The 15944-nt window shown below is 35.3% G+C and overlaps 1 long non-coding RNA gene and 1 other non-coding gene across 2 annotated transcripts; both read left to right on the top strand.

Annotated features, from left to right (window-relative positions):
* Positions 1-549: 549 nt before the first annotated feature.
* Positions 550-12820, top strand: LOC131220534 (uncharacterized). Its single transcript, XR_009158669.1, has 4 exons — positions 550-683; positions 11933-11987; positions 12159-12216; positions 12759-12820. It is a non-coding gene; the product is annotated as an uncharacterized LOC131220534 (long non-coding RNA).
* Positions 12328-12401, top strand: LOC131222197 (small nucleolar RNA Z267). Its single transcript, XR_009159906.1, has one exon. It is a non-coding gene; the product is annotated as a small nucleolar RNA Z267 (small nucleolar RNA).
* Positions 12821-15944: the final 3124 nt, after the last annotated feature.

Genomic DNA, 15944 nt, shown 5'->3' with positions numbered 1-15944 from the left:
CAAAATGTACGTCCATTGTAATTTTCAATTTCATTTTGTTGCTTGCAGGTTAATGGAATGCATTTTTGGATTGTGTATTTTGTATATTTTTTCTTGTTTTTTTATTCTTTTCCTTTGTATATGTTTGGATTCTAGAAACTAAGTTTGAAAATCTTGCATGGTTTTGAATCATATATATAGCAGCATGACCTATGTTGCCTCGAAAGGAATTTCGATAAAAGATGTGATATGCAGGTCTGTACTTCTGTTTCTTTTGCGGCCTTCTTTTATCTACAAATCATTTTTTTTTTCTTGCAAATATGTGGGAAACTAGGTTTTTGGAGGTAGTGAACCATTAGAGGTTGAATTTTAGAAAATGGTGTATAAATTTTGGTTATGATCCTGACATTTCTTTTGCAGTCTTCAAAAGAAGGTATTTGATGTCCTCTACTAGATAGCAGACATCCCTTCTCGGAAGCTTACAAGATCAAGATAATTGTAAGTGTAATCCCTTAGCTTGTTCAGACCCACACCATTCCAACTGAATATGCTCGTTCCCTATTGTTAGATTTTGAAATACTGGTAGGGTTTTGGTATAAATGAGATATTCTGGTTCTCACAATCTGATTCTTGTCAGCTTGAAGAGATGGATTTCCTTAGTGTTCTTCAAATGATTCCTTCATGTTTTCAACTAGCAATGACATGTAGGTATTAGCTTGAGGAAAAGCAATTTTAAATTATGCTCTTCTATTAACAATGTGATCATTTAATTACTTGTGCAATTCATTACTCATCCATTGCTCTAACAATATCTTGTTCAGTCATTACTCATTAAGCTATACCTGCATTCTCCTATGTGTTTGAGAGTGAAAAGGCCTAGCTATATGTCCTAGAGGGGGGGGGGGGGTGAATAGGACAATGCCAAATAAAACTTATAACAACGAAATTAAAAAGAATATGATAGAGAAAATAAATCACAATGCAAGAAAGTAAAATAACCTCAAAATTCAGATCTTGAGAGGTTGATACAAATGTAATTCTAAGGACAACCTTACACCAAAAACCAGAGTTTATGGTAGGACAACCTTATTTCTAGAAAGATCTTTGTATCAAATCTCAAACCGAAGAGGAATACAGAAATAAATACAAACTGTATTGAAATAAATTGTAATCACAAATGTATTGTTCTAGGGACAGCCATACACCATAAAAATGGCAGGGCAACCTTGCTGGAACAACTTTCAAAAGAAATTAAATATCAAGCTGATAAAGGAATAGTAGAAAATAAATTCTAAACTATTACAACATTCTCACAATGCTTGAATTAAATGATTACAACATTCACCACCATACATACATCCCACAAAAGAATAATTAAAGATCAGAAGTATAAATCATTTAACCACAACACAAGGGATTATAATGGTTCGCCTGTGTGTTCACCAACTGTTAAACAACAGCCACACAGAATGCTACTCCACTCCTAATATCCTCACACTGGGGATATTAGCATTCACTAACAAAATAGGTTTTCCCAGGTTCACCCAAAACCTTTACAATTGTGTCTTTGTCCTTGGGCTTACACAATTAAAAAAACCCCACTTCTAAGTTTTCCTGGTTCTCCTTAGATAACCAATACAACAAGATTTTTCTGGCAAATCTTGAAAGAAACCAAAACAGAAAGGAATTTACAATTAAATGTAAAATACCTGATTATCTCCTTCGATGTAGTAGCCCGGTAGAACCAAATCAGAGTAGATGAATGAATGTCCAAGTTCAATGTCCAATACTCAATTACAATGGTTCTAATTCTAATAGATTTTAAATTAAACCAAATAGGGCTTGCCTCAATTGATTTTGATTCCAAAGAAAGGGAATAACAATTCCTCTTATCAAATTAGATTGGAATAGCAGAAACAAAATCAATTAAATAAAGCTAAGGAAAGAGAATATTAAATAAGCACACTTAGCTTAGATGGAGCACAGAATTATCTCTCAGAAGTTCGAAAAAGATTGGCTTGAATGGATTACTTGATTCAATGATTTCTTCTAAGATCCATGCACTATTTATAGGTGAGTAGATCGCGTTTTCGACTAGTCTAGGGAGCTCTTCGACTAGTCGAAGCAACAACAGATTTTTGAAAGATCCGGCGGGATAAACTTTGACCGTTCTACGACTGGTCGAAGGTCACCTTCGACTGGTCGTAGGTCACCTACGACTGGTCGTAGGTTTCCTTCGACTGGTCGAAGAACCTATAAAACATTGCAGGATTTCGAGTCGAAGATTTTCGACTGGTCGAAGATGCAGTCGACACTGTTCCTTCGACTGGTCGAACAGATTCCTGGACTAGTCGAAGCCTAACAGATTTCATCCGAAATTTGTAACAAACTCTCGACTGATCGAGGAATTTCTTAGACTGGTCGAAGCAACTCTAGGACTAGTCGAAGAAGGCCTAGGACTAGTCGAAGAACAGACCAAACTCATGTAAAATAAACATTTGACTTATGTATCCAAAATGACCTACTTCTAAGGTCAACCTATGGTCAGTCAAACCTCAATCATGAAGTAAGGACATTGAAACATTAGGAACTAGTGACCTTGAAGTATAAGCCTTGAAGTCTTGATGTAGTTGAAATCTTGATGCAGCTCAATCTTGAAAGTGTCTTGAGTTCTTTACAGACTGCCTTGTACTCTTCTTGAAGTCTAGTAGCTTGAGTCTTGTCTTGTGAGCAGTTCTTGCATTCAAGATTGATCTTTGTACTTGTGAGCTTTGCTTGTTGTGACTTTAGCTTGTTTATGAATGTTGATCCTTGAGAGAGCTTCACTTATGCATGTCATATATAACAGTGATTTTGGCACCACAAATTTGACAACAGACAGGGATATAAACTATAGCACTTACAATCTCCCCCTTTGTCAAATTAGTGACAAAACACATAACAGTTGTTTAAAACATAAAGTAAAACAATGACAAAACACATAACAGTTGTTCAAAACATAAAGTAAAACAACTGGTTAAAGAGTTATGAATCATGTCATATAAACTAGCTTACCTGCAAATCAATATTCAATATTCAACATTCACATTCAACATTCAACATTCAACATCCAACATTCAACCAGTTTCATTCAACTGGTTCAAACATACTCCCCCTGAGTAACATAACAAATGCTACTCCTCTCATAATCACATCGTTAAGAACAAACCATTCTCCCCCTTTTTGTTACAATATGACAAAGGAGAACTAAATAAAGGAATATATGAGTGTAAACATGAGGAGGTAAGAGAGAATAGTAAAACAGAGATAGAGATACTCAGCATAGCTTCACATAGAATAAATATCCAGCATAAAACATAGATAGTAGCCAACTCAAAATCAGTCAACCAAGTGCTAAGTTATAAAGTTATTACAAACCAGAAGACTCATATAAACTAGTCAGAACCAGAACCAGATGACGGAGCAGGAAGAGAGGAATCAAGTTGGTGCATGCCTTTGTTCAAACGCCTAAGATATTTGCGCATGTACTTGAATTGTAAATCATGAGCAACAGACATGTTTTCCAACTTTACATTTATATTCTCAACTCTATCCTCTAATGCTCTCAGACGAGTATCAAGATCAGATGGTTCAAAATCTGGATCATTTGTTAAGTCAGAATCCAGTTCCTCAAAAATGTCATCCATATTAATGTCATCACCAGCTTCTTCATAACCACCGCCACCACCACCTTGTTCAGGAAGTAGATCCAGCTTCATCTTATTGATATTAGTATTGTTGAAGATCAGATGATGGATTGGTGCCTCATCAACCGGCATATCGACTAACATATGTGTAGCCAATACAGTCATTAAATAGGCAAAAGGAATGTCACTATAACCAGGATGGAGTCTAAACTGAAGAATGAAATGACAGATTAAGGATGGCAAACAAAGCTGAGTACGATTGGAAATATCATGGATAACACGAACCATAAACAAAGTCAAGTCAGATTTATTATCTGAAAGAGGATACAGATTAGACACAAAGATTTTATGGAGAATTCTGTACTTGGGTAACAAATACCTTGCGGGAAGCGCATTCCCTTTTTGAGTTCATTAAACATCCATGTTGCACAAGTCTCTAGTGAGCATGCGTTTTTCAGACATTGAGGGTTTATCAGTTAAGTTATGGATAGGAATACCTTCATCATTCACAGGAATGTCCATAAGGGCTGAAATTAAATGACGATCAACGTCAAAAGGCCCTTCTCTAGTAGATATTTTAAAAGTTAAATTATCCTGTGAGAAAGCACTAATACATGTAAACATGGATTGGGCAATGGACCGGTATGCAGGCCCACCCCAATGTAATAAGTTAACCCAACCTACAGCTTCAAGCATAGGAAGGATGTCAAAAGGTGCAATATGATTAACATCAACAGGATGTTCAACAATAACATTACGTAATCTAATGTCCCTAACATATGATGGATTATCATTGGAAACAAGAAGATGACGCTTAGTGATAACGGTCGATCTGGAGGAAGAAGAAGGACTACGGGAAGTAGTTTTTCTACCTCTAGAAGCCATTTGCAACAAGGATATCAAGGAATTAAGAAGTTGCAAAGGATTGAGAAGTGGGTTTACTCAAAACAGATTTTTCAAAATTCAAACCCCAAATCTCAATGAAATCCAAAATAGAAAGCTTAAAGCTTGAAAAGAAAACAATCTAGACACAAATCTGTAAGAAAAAGTGATTTGGAATACTAACCTTGAAGAATAAGAAAGATGGGTTCGACAAGTCGAAGCACGGCTCCAAAGAGAAGAAAAGAAAAATAAGGAAGAAAGCAAAAATCCCCAAATTTAAGTGATTCACGAGTTCTACGACTGGTCGTGGGTATCTACAACTGGTCGTGTATACTCACGACTAGTCGAAGAAGCCCAAAAATTCATATTTCTTGCAAATTATACAAAAATTGGAATTCAATCTAGCAAATATATATACTATAATACAAGTAGGCATAAATAATCATTTTAAAATGCACATGCCAAGATCAAAGTTTATCTTTTTGAACCTGCTTTTATCGAGAGGTTTTGTAAAAATGTCAGCTCGTTGATCTTCGGTCGGAATATATTATAGAGATATAACTTTTTCTTCTACTAATTCTCTTATATAATGAAATCTAATGTCAATGTGCTTAGTACGAGAATGCTAAATAGGGTTTTTTGAAATATTTATTGCACTGGAATTATCACAATGTAATAACATAGAATCCTATTTAATTCCATAATCACTTAGCATTCGTTGCATCCAAACAAGCTGTGTACATGCATTACCAGCTGCGATATACTCAGCTTCAGCTGTTGAAAGTGATATAGAATTTTGTTTCTTACTAAACCAGGAAACAGGACAATTTCCAATGTAAAAACAACCACCACTGGTTGATTTTCTATCATCTAGATTACCAGCCCAGTCAGCATCCGAGTACCCAGCTAATTGGACACTAGTCTCATGAGGATACCAGAGACCGAGATTTACACTACTTGCGACATATCTAATAATTCGCTTGACAGCAATCAAGTGAAATTCTTTTGAATCAGATTGATATCTTGCGCAAATACCAACACTTAGAGAAATATCAGGTCTACTAGCAGTTAAATATAACAAACTACCAATCATACTTCGATAAAGTTTTGAGTTAACATTTTTACCATTAGAGTCTTTTGAGAGTTTCAGGGTAGTACTCATAGGAGTATCGAAATTCTTACCATTCTCAAATCCAAATCTCTTGATTAGATTCAAAGCATACTTAGATTGAGAAATGAATATTCCTTCAGGTTGTTGCTTTACTTGCAATCCAAGGAAATAAGTCAATTTCCCAACCATGCTCATTTCGAACTGTGATTTCATCAAATCTGCAAACTCAGTAGTCAGGTCAGTATAAGTTGATCCATAAATGATATCATCAACATAAATCTGCACCATTAAGATATGATCATTATGTTTTTTAACAAACAGAGTTTTATCAACAGATCCCATTTGAAAATTATGACTTAAAAGAAATTTTGTTAGTTTCTCATACCATGCCCTAGGTACTTGTTTTAATCCATAAAGTGTCTTTTTAAGCCGATATACATGATCAGTATTTTTGGAATCTTCAAAACCCATAGGCTGTTCAACATAGACTTCTTCATGTAAATCGCCATTTAGAAAAGCACTTTTCACATCCATCTGATAGATCTTTATCTTTTTAAAACATGCAATAGATATAAATAGTCTGATAGATTCAAGACGTGATACTGGTGCAAAAGTTTCATTAAAATCAATCCCTTCAATTTGAGTATAACCTTGTACCACTAGTCTAGCCTTGTTTTTAATTATATTTCCACACTCGTCAGACTTATTTTTGAAAATCCATTTTGTTCCAATGATGTGTTTATCTTTAGGTCTTGGTACGAGATACCAAACATCATTTTTTACAAATTGGTTGAGTTCTTCTTGCATCACAACAATCCAGTTCTCATCAGCAAGAGCTTCTTTTATGTTAGACGGTTCAATTTGGGATGTAAAACATACATAATTACTTATATCCTCAAGTTGTCTACGGGTGCGAACACCGGTAAGAGGGTTTCCAAGAATTTGTGTGGTTGGATGATCTTTAACAGTCCTCAACTCAGAATCAGTCTGATTCGATGAAGTATCGGGTTTATCAATGATTAGTACTTCATCATTATCTGAATTAGAAATTGGCATGTTTAAGTGATCATCAATGACAACATTAATGGATTCTTGAATCACACCAGTCCTTTTGTTTAGAACCCTATAAGCTCGACCGTTTAAGGAATATCCTAGAAAAATACCTTCATCACTCTTCGTATCGAATTTTTTCAAATTTTCACGATCACGTAAAATATAGCACTTGCTGTCAAAAACTCGAAAGTATTTAACAGTAGGCTTTTTATTGAACCACAATTCGTAAGCCGTTTTATTTTTATCTTTGCTAGTGTAGACTCGGTTAATAATATAGCAAGCTATATTGACTACTTCAGCCTAAAGATTTTTAGAGAGCTTCATGCTATTCAACATGACATTAGCTATTTCTTGAAGCACCCTATTCTTTCTTTCTACAATTCCATTTTGTTGTGGAGTTTTGGGAGCAGAGAATTCATGTAATATTCCTTGGTCGGTACAGAACTTCTCAAAATTGCTATTCTCAAATTCAGATCCATGATCACAACGAATTTTACTGATTTGAGAAGATTTTTCAGTTTGAATCCTTTTGAAAACTTTTCTTACTTCTTCAAGGGTTTCAGATTTATCCCTTAAAAAGACTACCCAAGTGAATCTGGTAAAGTCATCAACTATTATCAGGATATACTTTTTCCCACCACGACTTTCTGTTCTGGTAGGTCCTATCAGATCCATGTGGAGAAGTTCGAGTGGTCTTGATGTGGTATTTGAATTCACCTTTTTGTGTGAGTTCTTTGTTTGTTTGCCTATCTGGCACTCACCACATATTTTATCTAATTTTTGAAGTTTGGGTAAACCTTTTATAAGTTCTCGTTTGCTCAATCTATATAAATTTCGATAATGTACATGTCCAAGACGTTTGTGCCATAAATCAGTCTCATTTGTATGGACCATGTAATATGTTTGATTAGATGAGCTGGATTCGCTAATAATATAGCAATTTTCAGATGTTCTACGTCCAGTCAATATTACAGAACCCTTATTATTTAGTATCTCACAGTTTTGATTAGAAAACCGAACACTATGGTTATTATCACATATTTGAGATATACTAAGCAAGTTATGTTTTAAGCCTTCAACATATAAAACATTTTTAAACACAGGAAGATTAAAAAGTTGAACTGTAGCTTGGCCTATAATCTTGCAGTTGCTACCATCACCAAATGTGACTGAACCATCAGTCATATCTTTCAGATCCGTGAATAAAGCTTTGTCACTTGCCATATGCCTGGAGCATCTACTGTCTAGGTACCACTTTGAATGACTTGTTGCTTTGAAAGCAGTGTGAGCAACCAAGCAGGTAACTTTAGGAACCCATTTCATAACTGTTTTGGGTTTAGGAACATAGTTGGTCTTCTTTTGTGTATATTTATAGGAATGACCTATAGAGTTAGATTTTAAGAGCTCCTTTAGTAAATCAACTATCTTTTCAGCTACTGAATTTCGTTTCTGATTAAAGTTGCCATGGCTGCTTCTAGGTTTTTGAAAAGTTTTTGAATTTCTAGAAAAATCTTGATAAGTACCTTTCCCTTTTGAGTTTGAGGACTCTCCTTTAACAAATATAGGAGGAGTATACTTTTGTTTAGGAGGTAGATTTTTATCATAGCCCAACCCGGATTGATCGCCACATTTTCTTGACCCGGATAAAAGTTTTTCTAACTTTGGATCACCTTGGGCATATTTCCATGTGTCCTTTAAACTCAGAAGAGAAGATACTTCAGTTTTAAGTTTCTCAATTTCAGATTTTAAATCAATAATTAGAGAGTTTTTGAATTTCAAATCGCATTTTGATTTTTCAAAACAATCTGAAATTTGTGATTTTTCTAAGACAAGTGATTCAAAACAATTTTTGAGTTTAGAAAACTTTTCTTTTTGAAGTTTAAGTTTGACAGCAATTTTACAACTTTTCTTATATAGGGCATTGTAAGCGTCTTGAAGATCATCTTCATTTTCACATTCACTATTTAGATTTTCTTCACTTGTTGAGTCATTATCTGAAAATGTGAATTTGGCTAGAGTCATAAGAGCTTTAACTTCATTGCCTGACTCAGTTTCAGAATCTTCTGATTCAAAAGAACCTTCAGAATCAGATGATTCATCCCATGTAGCCAACATACCCTTCTTCTTGGGTTTGTCCCTTTTAGGACATCTATTTGCTAAGTACCCATATTCTTGACAGTTGTAACATTGACTATCTTTCAAAGATTTTCGAGATTTGGGTCTATACTTCTTTTTATCATTTGATTTTTGAAAATCAACCCTTTTCTTGCTTTTGAAAATTTTGTAAAATTTCTTAGCTAAAAGACCCATATCATCTTCTGAATTAGAATTTTCTTCTGAATTACATTTAGAAGATTTTAGTGCGATAGATTTACCTTTAGGAGTTTTGAAGTTTAACTCGTAGATTTGTAGAGAACCAACTAATTCTTCTACCCTCATATTATCCGTATCACGAAGTTCTTGGATCGCGGTTACTTTAGAATTGAACCGTTCAGGAAGTGAGCGTAATATTTTTACACACACTTTACTTTCTGGGATTTTATCGCCAAGACCCCACATTGAGTTTACAATGTCATTCAATTTAGTGTAAAAATCCATAAACATTTCATTTTCCTCCATATGAATTTCTTCAAATCTGGTTGTGAGGAGTTGGACTTTAGATTTTTTGACAATTGTAGTACCCTCGTGTGTCATTTCTAATATATCCCAAGCTTGCTTTGCAGTATCACAGGAAATGATTCTTTTGAACTCATCCGGTGATAGTGCGCAAGTAATTGCATTTAGTGCTTTAGCATTTGCACTACTCTCACTTTTCTGAAGAGTGGTCCATTAGTAATATGGTGTGACTTTCATAGATTTTGAACCATCTACCCCAGTAACTTCCATGATAGGAGGATTCCATTCAGTCACTATGGCTTGCCACACATTTTCATCCATTGATTTGAGGAAGATCCTCATTCTGGCTTTCCAATAGGCATAGTTGGAGCCATTAAAGGTTGGAGGCCTAGTGACTGAAAGGCTATCAAAATTTGACATCTTAAATAGCTTAAATCGTTAGCTCAGGAATTAAATCCAAAAAGTGCTATTAGGCTCTGATACCACTTGAAAAGGCCTAGCTATATGTCCTAGAGGGGGGGGGGGGGGGTGAATAGGACAATGCTAAATAAAACTTATAACAGCGGAATTAAAAAGAATATGATAGCCAAAATAAATCACAATGTAAGAAAGTAAAATAACCTCAAAATTCAGATCTTGAGAGGTTGATACAAATGTTATTCTAAGGACAACCTTACACAAAAAACCAGAGTTTATGGTAGGACAACCTTATTTCTAGAAAGATCTTTGTATCAAATCTCAAACCGAAGAGGAATACAGAAATAAATACAAACTGTATTAAAATAAATTGTAATCACAAAAGTATTGTTCTAGGGACAGCCATACACCATAAAAATGGCAGGGAAACCTTGCTGGAACAACTTTTAAAAGAAATTAAATATCAAGCTGATAAAGGAATAGCAGAAAATAAATTCTAAACTATTACAACATTCTCACAATGCTTGAATTAAATGATTACAACATTCACCACCATACATACATCCCACAAAAGAATAATTAAAGATCAGAAGTATAAATCATTCAACTACAACACAAGGGATTATAGTGGTTTGCCTGTGTGTTCACCAACTCTTAAACAACAGCCACACAGAATGCTACTCCACTCCTAATATCCTCACACTGGGGATATTAGCGTTCACTAACAAAATAGGTTTTCCGAGGTTCACCCAAAACCTTTACAATTGTGTCTTTGTCCTTGGGCTTACACAATTAAAAAAACCTCACTTTTGAGTTTTCCTGGCTCTCCTCAGATAACCAATACAAAAAGATTTTTCTGGCAAATCTTGAAAGAAACCAAAACAGAAAGGAATTTACAATTAAATGTAAAATACCTGATTATCTCCTTCGATGTAGCAGCCTGGTAGAACCAAATCAGAGTAGATGATTGAATGTCCAAGTTCAATGTCCAGTACTCAATTACAATGGTTCTAATTCTAATAGATTTTAAATTAAACCAAATAGGGCTTGCCTTAATTGATTTTGATTCCAAAGAATGGGAATAACAATTCCTCTTATCAAATTAGATTGGAATAGCAGAAACAAAATCAATTAAATAAAGCTAAGGAAAGAGAATATTAAATAAGCACACTTAGCTTAGATGGAGCACAGAATTATCTCTCAGAAGTTCGACGAAGATTGGCTTGAATGGATTACCTAATTCAATGATTTATTCTGAGATTCGTGCACTATTTATAGGTGAGCAGATCGCGTTTTCAACTGGTCTAGGGAGCTCTTCGACTAGTCGAAGCAATAACGGATTTTTGAAAGATCCAGCGGGATAAGCTTTGACCGTTCTACGACTGGTCGAAGGTCACCTTCGACTGGTCGTAGGTCACCTACGACTGGTCGTAGGTTTCCTTTGACTGGTCGAAGAATCTATAAAACATCGCTGGATTTCGAGTCGAAGATTTTCGACTGGTCGAAGATGCAGTCGACACTGTTCCTTCGACTGGTCGAACAAATTCCTGGACTAGTCGAAGCCTAACAGATTTCATCCGAAATTTGTAACAAACTCTCGACTGATCGAGGAATTTCTTAGACTAGTCGAAGCAACTCTAGGACTAGTTGAAGAAGGCCTAGGACTAGTCGAAGAACAAACCAAACTTATGTAAAATAAACATTCGATTTATGTATCCAAAATGACCTACTTCTAAGGTCAACCTATGGTCAGTCAAACCTCAATCATGAAGTAAGGACATTGAAACATTAGGAACTAGTGACCTTGAAGTATGAGCCTTGAAGTCTTGATATAGTTGAAATCTTGATGGAGCTCAATCTTGAAAGTGTCTTGAGTTCTTTACAGACTGCCTTGTACTCTTCTTGAAGTCTTGCAGCTTGAGTCTTGTTTTGTGAGCAGTTCTTACATTCAAGATTGATCTTTGTACTTGTGAGCTTTGCTTGTTGTGACTTTAGCTTGTTTATGAATGTTGATCCTTGAGAGAGCTTCACTTATGCAAGTCATATATAACAGTGATTTTGGCACCACAAATTTGACAACAGACAGGGATATAAACTATATCACTTTCAGAGAGTGCAGATGTGTCTCTCTTTTTAGTTTAGGAATTCAATCTGCCTAGAGGATCATGCTGATAGTTCTTTTACCCAGAACATTGGTCTGTTGGGCTCCACTGTGGATGGACCATTTCATAATATCTCCCAAGGTTAGAGATCCTAGCATTTCCTTAAGACTTTTGTACTTGTGTGCTTCTTTACACATATTCTGCCCGTGTTTTGGAGTGTAGAACTTCGTAGCAGCCATGAGATGAAACATGAACTTGTACTTTTATGCTTGTGTGCTTCTTTACACATGTGTGCTTGTTTTTTTAGTGTAGAACTCCGTAGCAGCCATGAGATGAAACATGAACTTCATTCTTAGTTGAGATCCAAGAGGTAAGGACACAAGACTTAATAATTTGGAAAATTATTTCTTGTTTTTGAATCATAATTTCTTATTTTGTTTCGACTTTGGATGACATTTCCCAGCTTGTGCTTGAATTATTTGAAGTGCCTATGATGGCTTTAAATATACTTTTGAGTTATAACTACGAAAAAAAAATAATGATCAGAGGCATGTCTACTTATCTTTAATTTTTTTTTCTTAATTATTCTCTATTCAATTTCAGATGATTGCTTTCAACTTAGAGAATAGAGGTTTTATTACTAGAACTCTATTTATAACAATTCACATTTATTTTAGAAATATTTGTGCCCATGATTTGTTTGCTTTTTGTGCAGATGTTGAATAAAAGGCTTTATCAGCATGCCTTAGCTGTCTTCTTGTGTTAATTACAGCAAGAAGTGTGTTCGCTCGGTAGTGTTCTTTCGTGTCATATTGTAAGATTCAAGCTTTTCCGGTTAGACCAATATCTCAAAAATTTGTAATTTGTTTTATTATTTATACAATCTCATCTTTTATTGAAATATGTTTGTAGAATTATCTGAGGCCTGATATCAAGAGAGGAAAATTCTCTAGTGAAGAAGAGTGGATCATTGTTCAAAGGTTCGCACCTTGCTAATCATTTAAATTTGTACCCTTTTTATACTATAAAATCCTCACAATTAGTTTAAGTTGGGAGCGTGATCTACTCCGTTGATGGGCTAGTCTCAGATACTACAAATCACTAAGCCATAAACCAAGAATTATGTAATACTTCATCCCATACTGAACAAATTATGTTTGCACTACATTGATTTTTTTATTTTTTATTCCCTCAATGTGAATATAGTGGGTCGGTGTGTTTCAAAAAAAAAAAAGAAGAAGAAGCATTTGATCATTTCCAAGTGGTTAGCACAATAGGGATTGAATTGCCATCATTAAATTTTTTTGAGGGCCACAAAAATTTTGGATCAAGCTGCTATTTGTGTTTTCTATATGAAAATGCCATTTTGTAAATGGGAGATGGATGTACAGATGGTGGCATGGGAGTCCATTTCCTTTATATGGTTTCTCTTCTCACTTCCTATTTGGATTTTGTTTTCAAATTATAGGATGAGGGTTTTACTGTGCTGCCATTCTTTTGACATGGTGCCATGTTGTCACAGGAAGTTCATTCTCATGGGTGCCAAGTTGTCACAGGAAATTCATCCTCATGGGCCTAAGTCATGGACTTGACTAAATTTACGGTAATCTTGTACATTACAGAGATTTTGCAAAGTACTAATGATGTACATCTTACTTATATAAGGCATTACATTGAATGGACAGTCAAATTTTGGTGTAAATATTTTTATAAGACAAATGTTGACTCGGCTGAGTTTTCATGGCCCGGTGGATTGGCCAGGTCAATGCAAAACTTGGCCGATTTTTGTATAGGACTGATGCATAGTATGAATCAGCGGACCAATTTCTTTTAAAGCTGGAAATAGTTGTACTTTTCTGTTCCTTTGTTTCCTCAACAGATTTAGGTGATAGACTTGCTAGCTAGAAATGATGATCCCAGTAGAGAAGGTCGATGCTTGTTCTCCTGTTTTTGCTTGCTGCAGGCAGATCAATTGCATAAAATTTATTTGTTGTGTGGATCTGCTGATGAAGACAACTGGCCTGGGGTTTCCAAATTGCCCAAGTATGATGACTACAAGCTACAAAGTCCAATGGAGAGACGTATTAAGGAGGTTTTTAAAGAGTAAGTAGTTCTAGATTAGTAGATTGTTCAAACGATAAGTTCTGGTATTAAAGTTATCTGTTTCCCTCATTAGTCCTCTTGTTGTGGCGCTTAATTTGTACTCTTTTCTTATTAGTGTCGACACCCCTACTTTGGAGTTAAAGGTATCACTTTTCTAACTATTGTACTTATTTTGATTTTTTTTTTTTTTTTTGTTTGTCAGATTGATCGAAATGTATAGATATCTCTTATGGTAGTGACTAGTGGGAATTTGGACTTCATGTGCCCAATGCTTATCATGACTATGTAATTAAAAGTTTTATGCACAACATTATATTAAAAGCTTTCAATTACAAAGAGGAGCCAGACTTAGATGCAGCCTTGAAAATTCCAGTTTTTGAAATTCATATGCAATGTGTTTCTAAAATTTATCATCATCACCAGAAAAAGGTTACAGCATCTTTTCACCATTGTCTAATATTTTATTTTCCCTTGAACAGCTTTTACCTTGCTTTCATAGCTTTCTAGTTTCAAGTTAAAATCCATATACACTGCAATGAATATTTTATATCGCACAAAATCTTCTCTTTGTGGGAAATAAAAGAAGAACGTTAACATGTCGGTTCAAATGCGATTCTAATTTCGTGTGCTATTTATGCTCAGTTTCCACGAATAATTTGCATTATTTGGTTGCAGCAATGATAATCCTCTTAGCCAAATGGGAACAAGCTTGGATCATCAAGCTGATCATTTTAACAGGTGGTGAACCTCAATATCATTGAGGGCCTGAACCTGCTGAAGGACTCCGAAATACTGATGTTTATGCCTTTTACTGCTACACAGCCCACCAAAGATCGACAGAAGAAACCAGTCCCTTGGAAACAATGGCAATCATTGGCAATAGGGAGATCATTGACATTAACCAAGGTATGTTAGCTGCTTAGATTGGTGTATAAAAAAAAAAAAAAAAACAGAACTCAGATATATGTGGGTCACCTTTTTTTAATAAGAAAGATTTTCTAGGTGGCTACGGATTCGTAGCAAAGCTTTAAAGAGCTATGTGGTGGTACTGTGTAGCCATATTTTACTACGGCTTTTATCAGTAGCTTTAGACCAATTTTCTGAGTGTGGAAAGACCAACGATTTAGTGGCGTCCAGCAAAACCGTCAGTAAAGATACTGACCGCCGGTAAAGCCTTTACCGACAGAGGATTTACCGGCTGTTAGCTAACTGCGGGCAAAGGATTTACCAGCGGTTTTTTGGGCCTTTGCCAGCAGTTTTGACCGCCGGTAAAGGCCAGTTTTCTTGTAGTGACTGTTAGCCATACGATCAGTCGCATAAACTCAAGACATGGGCAACCACGTACCCTCATTCTATAGCAAAGCTTGCAACAATCGGATAGTCGTAGTTATTCAGCTACTTTTATTTTTATATATAGCCCGTCCATGTGGGGATGGCACTAAATGGAACTTAAATAAATCACACATTCTAGTAAAATGTCTTTTGTTTCTATTTACTGATATTTCTTTACCAACTAATCCATGGTTTTTCTAAGTGGTGTTATGATGTTTATGCTACTTAAGTCTTTTTATCCAATGACTACATCTAGTTCTTTGAAACTTAAACCATGCAACTGCAAAAGCAACAAATACAATGGAGAGTTGGCTCTGTGAAGCAAGTTGAAAGTAAGGCCCAACCCATGTCTGGAATTGAGAACCTATTTATAGAATGATGGTAGTGGTAAATCCAATTCAAAATTTATACCTTCTGCACACTACAAGAAAAGGGGGCTTTAGCCTCGGTTCAAAACTGTGGCTAAAAAGGTTAAGCCTTTAACCTCGGTTTTGCCTCTGTTATCCAAACCGATGTTGAAAACCCTGTGGCTAAAGGCTTTAGCCTCAGTTTTAACAATCGAGGCTAAAATGACTTTTATAGCCACGGTTCTTCAAGTGAGGCTAAAAGAACCTTTTTAGCTTCAGTGTTTTTTCAAAATAAGGCTAAATCAAAATTTTAACC

This window comes from Magnolia sinica, chromosome 12 (assembly GCF_029962835.1).
Source record: "Magnolia sinica isolate HGM2019 chromosome 12, MsV1, whole genome shotgun sequence".
Classification (NCBI taxonomy): Eukaryota; Viridiplantae; Streptophyta; class Magnoliopsida; order Magnoliales; family Magnoliaceae; genus Magnolia; species Magnolia sinica.
The sequence above is the reverse complement of the archived record's forward strand: the minus strand, read 5'-3'. Positions and strand labels throughout refer to the sequence as shown.